The sequence below is a fragment of the Ceratosolen solmsi genome, unplaced genomic scaffold, assembly GCF_000503995.2.
Source record: "Ceratosolen solmsi marchali unplaced genomic scaffold, CerSol_1.0 scaffold56, whole genome shotgun sequence".
Classification (NCBI taxonomy): Eukaryota; Metazoa; Arthropoda; class Insecta; order Hymenoptera; family Agaonidae; genus Ceratosolen; species Ceratosolen solmsi.
This window is the reverse complement of record NW_011948425.1, coordinates 7,331,370-7,342,915: the sequence shown is the minus strand read 5'-3', so window position 1 is coordinate 7,342,915 and position 11,546 is coordinate 7,331,370. Positions and strand designations below refer to the sequence as shown.

Sequence of the window (11,546 nt, the reverse complement as noted above, 5' to 3'; positions counted from 1 at the left end):
GAAGCCGATATAACGAAAAGAGTTTCTTCCTCCGGGTGAGGCATTTGTTTTTCGAAAAAAAACTCCAGGTACGCGAACAAAAAAAGCGCCTAGCGCTACTTCCGCGACGCTCAGCCTCGGGGAATTAAGGGGTTATTAGTCGTCGTCTTATGTACGTATCATGAGACGTCATTGGATGAGGCGGTGGAAAAGTGGAAAATGCAGGACGATGAGGATCAATGTCAGAGAAACTTCGTGTTGGTCGAAGGCAGAGACAGGATGAGTGCTAGTGGGTAAAACGGAACGGGACCGAGGAGGAAGGCCCGTCGTCGACAGCGGCGAGGGGGCAGGCTCAGGCAGGCAGAGAGACGAAAATTCAGGAGCAGCGTCATTTCCTTCGCTTACTGAGCATCCGGGAGCTCGTCAGCTGACTTCTTCTCGCGGCCGAGCGATCGACCGCGGGCCATTGTCCCCTGCATCCGCCGTAACTTTTTTCCCCGAGATCGCGTCGAAGGAAAGTGAGGCTCTCAGAAAAGCCGAGGGCATTACGGTTCATCGGGAACGAGATCGGCCGCGATTGTTCCTTGTCGCCTTAGCCGCCAATTCGATTTACCGATCTTACACCGCGATTGGCATCCCCGGCCTCAACCCCTCTTCCCGCCCCGCCCCTTCTGCCTCGCCCCCTCACGGCCCCACGCTAACGTCACGCGGACTCCCCATTCACGTGCACGTTTTCGTTATTCCGCATGTTTCCCGAGCGAAGATTAATTAAAAGGAGCGCATTTTTCGACTTTCACCAACCGCGGTTTAGGAAACAATTATAATTCCGCGGCAGACTGTTAGAGTCACGCTGCGTTGCAAACGCTCGCCTGTTTATAGATGCGTGAGTTTGATCGACCATCGTAGTTAGCGTTCGAGACTTCCAAGTTTGAAAAAGCTGCGCCTTGAGATGATTTAGGAACGATGATGCTGCGTGCTATTGATGGGCAAACTCGGGACTTTTAAAACTGCGATGTCATTTGTCTTTTGACTTTACGAGCGCGTTATCAATTTTTATCATAATATCGCATTTCGCGAGAAAAGGTTTGCCATGGGAGAAGTGGTCGAATCCATGGGATGGGCGGAGTCCAGCGACGGATATTGTAAAAGTAGCAGCGGTATTTTCGAGCATGACGTTACGTTGCTCCAATGTGTTTTAATTGCAAAGACGCGACACCCGCCTCCCATCCCGCCGCAACACCCCACGACGAGGTGGCCGCCATTAAAGCGCGCACATCGTATAAGTCATTCAAAGACTTTTTCAATTAAAATTTATTTATTCCATTGTCTTTAATTTATTATTGATATTTGTACAATCCTGAGAGGCAAATCGATAGATGCTCATGGCTATTTTTACATTTACCTTCATTTCGTCTCGGCAGCCACGATGTTCTTGTCTCAGCTCGTTGCAATACACATCATCCGACATTATTAATTTTTTTTTTTCATTTTAAGCGTAAGCGAGACATTGGCCAACAACTGCGATTGCCCGATTGCCAACACGAGGCTCAAGCTTACGCTAATCGTTGCATCTAATTTCAATAATAAATTAGGCGCCCAAGAAGGTTGATGACAAATTGGCAATTGAAACATCGTGAACATAATGAAGTTTGAGCATTACATTGTCCTATTGACCTAATCACTGGCAAACCGGTATTTCACATTGGAAAAATATGCTAATTTTCCTCTCGGCTGCACACGACGCGGAAAAAAAGCAATTCCAGCCGCCATCGACGCAGCAGCAGTGCAGTAGTGAATACGCACAGCCGCGTTTAAAGTCAATTGCGAAGGGCGCATCCGCGTAATCGCACATTTGAATCCATTGTATATGAACGCGGGGACAGAGGCGCTGCAGGTGGCGGAGGAAAATTCAGAAAATAGTAAATAGCTGGGAGACGCGATGGCGCGTAACGTTACGTGAATTATGCCGCGAATCACTTGAATTCCGTAGGTCTGCGGGCTAATTTATAGATCAGTCGCAACATTATCTCCTTTGGCAATTAGAACGCAGAAGCACGCTAACGGACTCGTGGCGATACGGCGAACGGCGCTTTTATGAATGGCGACGGCGGCGGCGGAGGCTGCGGCGTCATCGTCGTAGGCTGGGACGCAATTAAAGGCGCCCGACTGACGAAATAATTGCCGGCCTCGCTTCGCGCGCGGTCGCATTAATCCGCACTTGGACGCGAATGCATGCGTGCAACGATGCAAAGCTGATTTCGAAGAGAAGCGTTACCGAGCGAGTTACGGTGCTTGCATCTGTTTGAAGTGAGGTGCTTGCATTGGGTGAGAACCCTCGTGATTCTGGTTTCTCGAGACATAATAGGGTGGGGTGATGTTACTGATGGCCATGGTGGTGATGGTGGTGATGGTGGTGACGGTGGTAACGGTGGTGACGTAGGCGGTGGTGGCGGTGGCGGAGGTGGCCATGGTAGGGACGATGACGACGACGACGACGACGACGACTTTGACCGCGTCGCGAGGAGGGGGAACTCGTCTTTGCTAGGAGGGCAAGATTCGCCTGCTAGCCGATCGGTCGGTCGGTTGGTCGGTTGGTTCTTTCGGACCAGTTACTATGCGAGGCCCTTGTTTGGGGGAGGGGGGGGGTACAAAACTGCAGGTATATGTGCGCCGGGGGTCCTGCTCGTCTTTTTGGCTCGGCGACTCGGGGTTCCGTGCTCTCCTCTGTCGGGACGAAGCGCCTCTACACGTGCGCACCTACCGGCTTGCAATAATACCGACAGACCGAATAGCCCTGTCTGTTTGTGTGTGTTACCGCTCGCGCGCGCACGCGCGCCTCCAGAGGAGAGATGCGGACGATGTTTCTGGCCGATTTGATCCCACGCTCGGCAGAATAGTGTCGAGCGATAAAGGATCGATCGTGGCTGATCGCCTCCGCGCGGCGAACAATGGCTCGCGATGTGCACTCGCCAAAAACGCGGACCGTTGGGGTTCAGGTCGCTACACGCAGACGTCCTTTGGTAAGCGTCGACGTTCTTTTTGACGATACGTCGTAGACCGATCGTGTTGCGCGACTCAGCCGGGTATCGCCGCCCCGGAAGTCGGTCGAGTTCACGCTACTTAAAGCCATGGCTTTTCGGTCCTCCTTCGTGTGAATCCGCCGCCTCTCAAGGACAGCAGAACTCCGCGATGAGAAACCGATTACCGTAATGTCTGGCTTCGTATTTCTTATTTACATAATGATGCACGCCGGCCGTGCGAAGGGAAAACAAAAATAACAAAAACAAAAGAAAGACAAGAGACGGCCGCGAGCTGGTTAAAAAAAAAATATGATAAAAAAAAGAGCGCATCAGCTGTCAGACGTAAGGGGGCCGCACCGACAAAAGTCTTCGCCGAGGTATAGTCGAGCCGCCGCAAAGATGTTGCTCGCAAGCGGCAATTCGAGAATCAAGTGCGCCGTCCCTCGAAGCACACGAGAATTATCATAATAATAATAATAATAAGAAGAAGAAGAATAATGATAATAACGATAATAATTATAATGATAATGATAATAATAACAACGCGATGACCCATAAAAAGGCGCTTGAGCGCATTTCGTTCGATTGAGCATCGCTCGACTCGGCGCTCGCCATTGATAAAAGTCGGCGTGGTCTGACTTTTCCGAGGCCTCGCGCTCCCGCTCGACAACGCGTCATGGGAAATACGAGACCCCCCCCCCCCCTCATAACCCACTCCAAGCCCGCCCCCACCCTCCTCCCCACGCTCGTTATTTAACTCCGAATCCTAGGATTACATTGCGCGCCATATAACTGGTTACAGTAAAAGTTTTACCGCTATGTAAAGAGCCCAACGCGACCTGTATCAACGTTAAAGAGGGTCAGAGCCGCGCTGCTTCGTTCGATATATCCGCGACCTTCGACCCCGATTTTCAATAAGAAGCCGACCTTATTGATGCACGGCGATTGTGATTAGTCAGCCTGGACGCTGGCAACGGAGCACCGTTTTTAACATAACAAGCCTATCGTTTAGCACTGCGAAGCTTAAGCTAAATCAAAAATCTTAAATAAGCAGATAAGCGCGCGCGATGAAAGCGCGGGGGCCGTTAACCGCGCCGACTAAACGTGAATCGAGTTCATGCAAAGAATAAACACGGCCCAGCCCCCGCACTCCCGTACACTTGTAATTTCCCAACGATGACGCCGCTAGTCTCCGCAACAGCCTCTACCTTCAATTTACAGAAATTGGCTCTGATGAAATTTTGAATGTCTCATTGTCTCGCTGACACATGCACTCATGAAATTCCACGCTCCCGTAAGGCCGAACCTGGCCCCGGCCCGATCTGGCCCGATCCATTCGGACGAGTGCCTCGCCACTTTACACCGATTTGAATGGCCTCGAGCGATCGCGTCACGTTATCCTCGGCACGCGCAGTCTCCATACCGGGAGGAGTACTTTCCGTGATTTAGCGTGCACTCGGCGCCAACTATTCCTTAGATCGCACGGAGCGTCGAGACGAAGAAAGTTGCCGCCGGCTCCACACGAAAAAAATGCTGGTGATAGGGACGATGGACACGGTTACTGACTAAGATCCCTTGAGGGCTCAGGATGGTGGAGTATAAACGTGAAACGGAATACGTATAACGGAAAGCGAGCTTCCGCGACGACACGAAGTTGAAAGGTTTCAAGGATATCTCGTGCAATGGATACGTAAGCGAGAATCGGCCGAGTAGGTTCAATGTGATTGGCCAGCGACCGGGTGCCAAGAGTTGGCTAGGAGTCTGGACGTAAAGGAGCCTCGGAGGTCGAGTGCAAAGTCGCGGATTAGGCCAATGAACGATGCACATAATTCAAAGGTGCGGCGATATGAAAGAAATTGTAGTTGCTGGTACGACGGCGAGATGATACCGAGAATTGCAGAATGATGTTGGATAAAGAGGTGATGCCGGTCGATAAGGGACGTAATACCGATACCGAATCTATTGTCGTGGTGACTGTGTTGGTCTAAGGAGATCGAATGTCAGCTTGGTGAAACCGAACAGTCGGACGCCCAGTCTCTCCCCTCCTCGCCCCGCGGCGCTCTTATGTAAACTTTAAAAACATATAGCAACGCGGTTCTTGCGCCCGCCTTGTACTTTTCTTCTCCTTTCCTTGCGCCAAGAGTTGTAGATGTACTATTTGCAAGACAATGGTACGCAGCGCTGCAGTGCGTTGTGCGTTACACTTGCGCGCGACTCGTTAAGAGTCCGAGTGGATTTTCGCGCTCGGGTAAAGTTCCGGATGTCTGTGCGTTTGCATGGCTCCGCTTCCATTTCAATGGTGACTTTTATAAAAGTTTTACACCTGGATATTAAAATGATTGTTGCGCATTACGATTTCGAGTTTTATTAAACAACGGCGTATTGTTTACGGTGTGCAATTTGTTTTTTATACATATATATTTATAGGAGCGTTAAGAAAATATTTAATAACAAACAGTCTTGTGTTAAAACAGTGGGCTGTTAGTTTCGTGCGATGAGATATAAAAGAAAAATGGACTACGGAATCTTCATAAATCTTTTAATGACCGAATGCAGATGGAAGGTCGACTTTGCCTGATTAATCCCATTTCACATGTCAACTGTATGATTCATTCGCTTTGATATTTACCGCAACATTTTTTTATACGATTTGTATTCCGGCCTTTCGGTTGTTTTGAGGCTCATCCAGTATAAGTAGTGAGAGAATAGTTAAAAAAAAATTTGCGAAATTTTATTCATTTTGACATAAGTTTAATGGCAGTTCCCCGCATAAGAGACTATTATGGGTATTACGACCTTCCTCGACTATATTTATTGCAACTGTCTATGTCGATGGAGCGAGGCACCGTTTCGTCATTAGGTCTGCTGTAAAATTTCCATATCCAAAAATCGAGAATTTCGGCTGGTGCGTTGATTTTCTCGTATGTATTTATAAAATTTAATTTTTGTTTTTTTCTTTTTCCCCGAAATACACATTAATATTACATTCAATCGCACAGTTTTTTTTATATTACATCGACACATTTACGGCAAGCATATGAATACCAAAATATAAATATTTACTTGTAATTTTGAGCAAATCGCGGAATGATTTGCAAAAAAATATATTATTAAATGCATCATGAGGCACGAATGAGACTCTACGTTACAATGCAAATGAATTTTAGTGTAAAATAATAAATTGAAAGTGAATATTGAAATGAAAAATTAAGGGATATTGGTTGATATTTTTATAAGTGGCAGAGAGTTGGGGGGGGGGGGGTTAACTTTGTTTCATTAATGATTACTGGATGTAGAAATAAAATTGATATTTTGGACATTTCTATGTATCTCTAGATCACTGGCAAAAGTTTACAATTTGCTATTTGACGCGAAATATTCAATTAAAATCAAAAAATGAATTCCTACTGGTGTTACAATCATCTGAGTTGAATTCAATTCTAAAATCAGTCTGCGCATGCGCAGGATTTGCTGCAAGTCGAGAGCCGAGAATCGTTGTTGATAAAAACGTTTCTCGTTTACCGCTATCGCAACTAATTTTCGTTCTTGAGAAAGTACAGTCAGGCATTACATTTTGTAAGGTATGAAATAAACAAGGAATGCTTATTTGTGTTAAGAATTAAATCGGTAATTGCATTTTTGTATTTTTTTTTTTTTTTTTTTTTTTTTTTTTTTTTTTTTACGGTAAATTATATTGATATACAGTGACCTCCAAATCATATGCATAGTTGTGTCAGACATGTTAATGACCAAGTTATGCAAGGTCATCAAATGTGTAACAAGTATCGTAAATCAAGAGGATGGCATTTGCATTCTAATACGGTGAAATATCATCGTTAGTTTTCCAACGGACGGCAGCGTCAATGCATATAATCAAGCCATTCGAGGTGAGTTTCGAGTATCGAAAATACCTCTATACATTGTGAGAGGCAGTCAAACGGACATTTCGGTCTTCATCTTCCCTACGAATACTTCATTCAAATAATCCATTTGAGAAGGCATATCGATATATGCTCATCACTAGCGGATAAATTAGTAGCGCAAGGGTTCCTTAATTGATAGTTGTTATCCGCATTTGTTGAGCTATCGTATGTACCGATAATCACATTAAAAATTCAATCTAATTATTGGTTCTTTCATGGTAGGCTGGTACTTAATTGATAGCTATATCTGTCAAATTGAAAAGTTAATTATTATTCTATTTCACAGTGAATGTAACTTGCCGCTGAGTAGATTAGAAGGTCTTAAGTGACTCGGATGGTTAATTCGACTTAAGAGTTTGCTTGGGCATTAGGTCGGGACACATTTCGTTGACTAAGTTATAACCGAAACAAAAAAAGTCGCTCGACCATGTCGCATTATTTATCAATCGTTTTATTGGCTTCGGAAGTCAATTAAACGGCGCTTTTATACCATGAAACGGGCAAGTCTCGATATTTCGGAAGGTCGCGCGGCTGGCGCAACTCGATCGACATCGGCACAATCAAACCACAATAATGCTCCGGCTGCCCTTGGCTCGATCCTTATCGCCAATCACCGATATCTGGCTGCTTGCTCCCGTCCCCTTTCCTCTTTTATCGATCGCTTTGAGAGAAACTTAAGGCGATTCTCGATGTTCTCGAGCGCGCAGCTGTAATCCAGCCGTCGCGACTTTTAGTGCTCCCGTGACCCGGGGGAAACCGTACGACACGCTCCCCAGCCGATTTTCCCGCAAAATCGCGCGTCCACCTCTTAGGAACTCTTACTTTTTAACCTCGCCCTTCGACGCTTTTATGCGCGCACTCGGCATCCGGAGCCGAAGATCGGCTTCGTCCTTGTGCGCTTGAAAAAGGAGCGCAGTCACGCACGCACGTACGCGCGCCATTGAAATGAGAAAAGCGCGATTTAATCGTGGCCGAGCTGATTGAATTCAATATCCTTTCCACATCGCCCGTCGTATTCACGATTCGCCTCGGCAATCCTATTCCCCCATAATAGAAAATGTATTTATCTCTTGGCTTTTCGCTCGCGATGACCTTAACCTCGTGCGCGGTATTGCGATGGATGGTGAACGGACAGGATTGTGATGGGAAGGGAGGGAGGGAGGAAGGGAGGAGGAAGAGGAGGAGGAGGAGGAGGAGGAGAAGATGGAGAGGTGGAGAGAGGACAACAGGTCGTCCCACATGGGGATGCACACGGGGAAAATCGCCGCGCCATAACGGGCCGACGTAGCCTGCCCGCGTGCGTCTGATCGTCTCTCTCTCTCTCTCTCTCTCTCTCTCTCTCTCTGTCTCTGTCTCTGTCTCACTTACTCACTCTTTGTAGCTTGCTCGTTCGCTCGCTCACTCTCCCCTCGTATGTGCGTGCGCGTCAGTGTTGGCGCGTCGCCGGCGGCAAGCGTAGGAGAAATTACGGCGGCGACTCGAAAAGTCGACCGATCGACTTCTCTCCCATTAGCCTCCTTCGGGACCTCGATACCGAGAGGTAATCTCCCGTATGTAAGCCGTGCGATTTCGCTTCCTCCGCCGCGCATTGTCGCGGCCTGTCGCCGACGACTATCCTCCGGACACCGCTTTCCTTCAGGCGCTGCCGTCGTCTTTTGTTGTTCACCGCTCGCGATCCCAAATGGGCCGATCGCGAGCGCAATTAACGGGCTTTTGATAGGAGCGTCAACGGGCCGCATTCGCTGACTCGGCTACTGCCTGCGAGAGGTTTTCGGGACGTGACGAGAGCTCGGATGATTAACCGGTTTAACCGATCGACAGATTAAGTTTCGATAGTGTAGCGAATTATCCATCTCGGGGGAGGGGCGGGTGATTATCATCGATAGACTTTCGTTCGAATCTTTTGCAAGTACGTGAAGCGTCGGAGTGTTCTTGTTGGGTTGTTTTTGTGTTGTTCAATAGCCTATCAGCGACGGGACCTTTTTCTGTTTTATGTTTTCCAAACGCAAACGTCGTAGGCTTAGCGCAAGTCTGTAATTTCAGGTCTCTCTATGGCTAATGACTAATTGGCAGTTTTGGCCACGAGTCTCTTTAATTACAATTCACTAGGCAAGTACGGTAGACGAGATCGAATTAGCGGTTGTAAATTATATACAAATTACTTAATCGATTGATAATAAAGCATAAATTCTCTTAGAATATTGAATTATCGGGCCGCTGATAGTGCTGACATAGGTAGTGAAATACTGTTTAGAAGTAAAAGATAATAAAAGTATAATTCAAAATCAAGATTCGAGCCTTTAGGGGGCACAATTTTATTTATTTTTTATTTTTTTTTTTGCAAGCATTAGAGATTATTCAGTGCTCCTGCGAATAAGCAGAAGAATTACAATTCTTTTTTCTTTCCTTCGAAGATTCTGGTGAAGCTCCTGACTGTAATTTTAGCCAATTCAGCGCCAAGACTGATTTAATACCTACAATAAGCAATTTTATCGCTTTATTATAACAAATAATTAATAATCAACAGGCTGACTGTAATTAGGAAGACGAATAACAAAGAAGAGACAAAATTATGTTTAAACATAATTGAAAATCACGTTACGAAACTAAACGATTAATGGAGTCTTTAAGTTTGCGTTGAGGATATATTATTTAAATATGTTATTTACGTGTAGGTCAGTCGGAAATATATTTCATAACATCACAGCTGAGAAACAATGACTTTGTAAATAGTCACTTGTATTTTAAGTTTTTCATAACAACTGTCTAATTTCAAAAACTTACAAATGTCGCAACAATATGTTCGATTATTAACACTAACTAATAATTAAAACTCAATTTCCTTTCAAATTCAATTTCATTTCAGTTCACGTGTATTATTCTTTCGATACATTTGTATTTTATCCAATCCAACGCAGATTCTACAAAGAAATACAGTACTAAAAATATTTCATAATAGTAAAATCATTTTTATTCAATGGACTAGCAACTAATGTATTAGTTCCAACTATATTGTAAAGACAATAATTTTATACGTTTTAATGACGATCGTAAATGCAAATTGCATCTAGGTAAGTGGTGAAACTATAAAATTGTTATTTATTGTGTTTTTACGTTTATTATATTTTTATATAAAATTTAAAATACTAGAGATAATCGATGGTAAACGCAAATTAAACAGATTACAATATGATGTTAATATCGCAGAAAAGTCTTGATTTTGCAATGGAATTAATCTAATGTTTATCCTTGGCTCGACAAATTTGATTTACAATTTTTCTTCAAATTACTTGAAGTGACATTGTGATATAATACACTGTTTCCTAACATTGTACTTGTGAGTGATACGTAGAGATAAGGATTATGTGCATTTTATCACATTAGCATCTTTCATCTGTTGCAAATAAATAATTTCTGATCAATAGTTTATGTGTGTAAAAAAGCATATAGAACTTATAATTATGACAAATTTAATCAATCATTGTCAAAAGCCAACGTTAATGCATTTACAGCAAGATCAATGTTGCGCATTGCCTATATTTGTGGTTTTTTTTTTCGTGATATAAAAATTTGTCTCTAAAACATTTGTTCAATGAAATAAAGTTTAAAACACCGATCTCAATATAATTTATAATTATTGTATTGAAATTGCAAAATAGCATATTTATAGCATGAAGCGCCATAACATTGATATTTTCTGTTTATTATTAAACTTGTTAATAAATTCCTCTGAAATAAAAATACGAACGATGTTGAATAATTCATTGTTAATGTATGTGCGTACATACATATGCATATTCACAAGTGTACATATATACAAGTGTGTATGCATATAGTCTCGCACTCATTTATATATCTTTTTAAGATTACGATTGCACGTTATTTAAGTATGATTTTTTATCGAGTGAGAGAGTGAGAGAGAGATTGCCTAATGATTATTTTTTTTTAATTCCAAAAAAATTGCAATACTATTAAATACTTTATATTGTTTATGTACTTGGCCTTACAAAATATGATTTGCTGCATTATAAAATTATATTGCCCTTTCACGGATAATAAACACGTATATATATATATATATATATATATATATATATATCTATATAACATAAAATGTTATAAGTAAATTTGTTTCTTTATCTTTCATTTACACCTAGCTCGTGCCAGTTAATAACAGGCCTATTAACGTGTACAAAATAAAATAACAATTGTCGCTTTAAAGGATTTTCTCGAAATAAAATGAATCTGTAAATTTAAATGCATACGTGGTTTAACGAAACTTGCTATTTCCAAAGGTCATTGGAGGAGCAGCGATGAAATACAATAATTCGTAATAAAGTAAATTTAAGTTAAGATGATTTCCATTGTAAAGTACAATATTGTTCATACGAACAAAGACATTTGTATGCCTAACGACAAGCAAACAATTGCGAAGGCAGCGTCATTAGTTTGCAATAATATTCCTGAGCGAATTGTTTATTCGCTGCAGACATGATACCGTACTCAGACGCTCGAAAATAACAACAGAAATCAGCTGTTGGACATTCTGATGGATTACAATTATAAAAAATTGATGCATGACCTTTCATTAAGTTGGCGGGGGGAAGGATATGGGGGGGGGGGG

At 43.4% G+C, this 11,546-nt stretch overlaps 1 protein-coding gene across 1 annotated transcript in view; it reads right to left on the bottom strand.

The window, feature by feature from the left end:
* Positions 1–11,546, bottom strand: part of knockout (Stork-head domain-containing protein knockout) — a 71,350-nt gene that overhangs the window by 59,122 nt on the left and 682 nt on the right. The gene's annotated exons all lie outside the window — the stretch shown is intronic.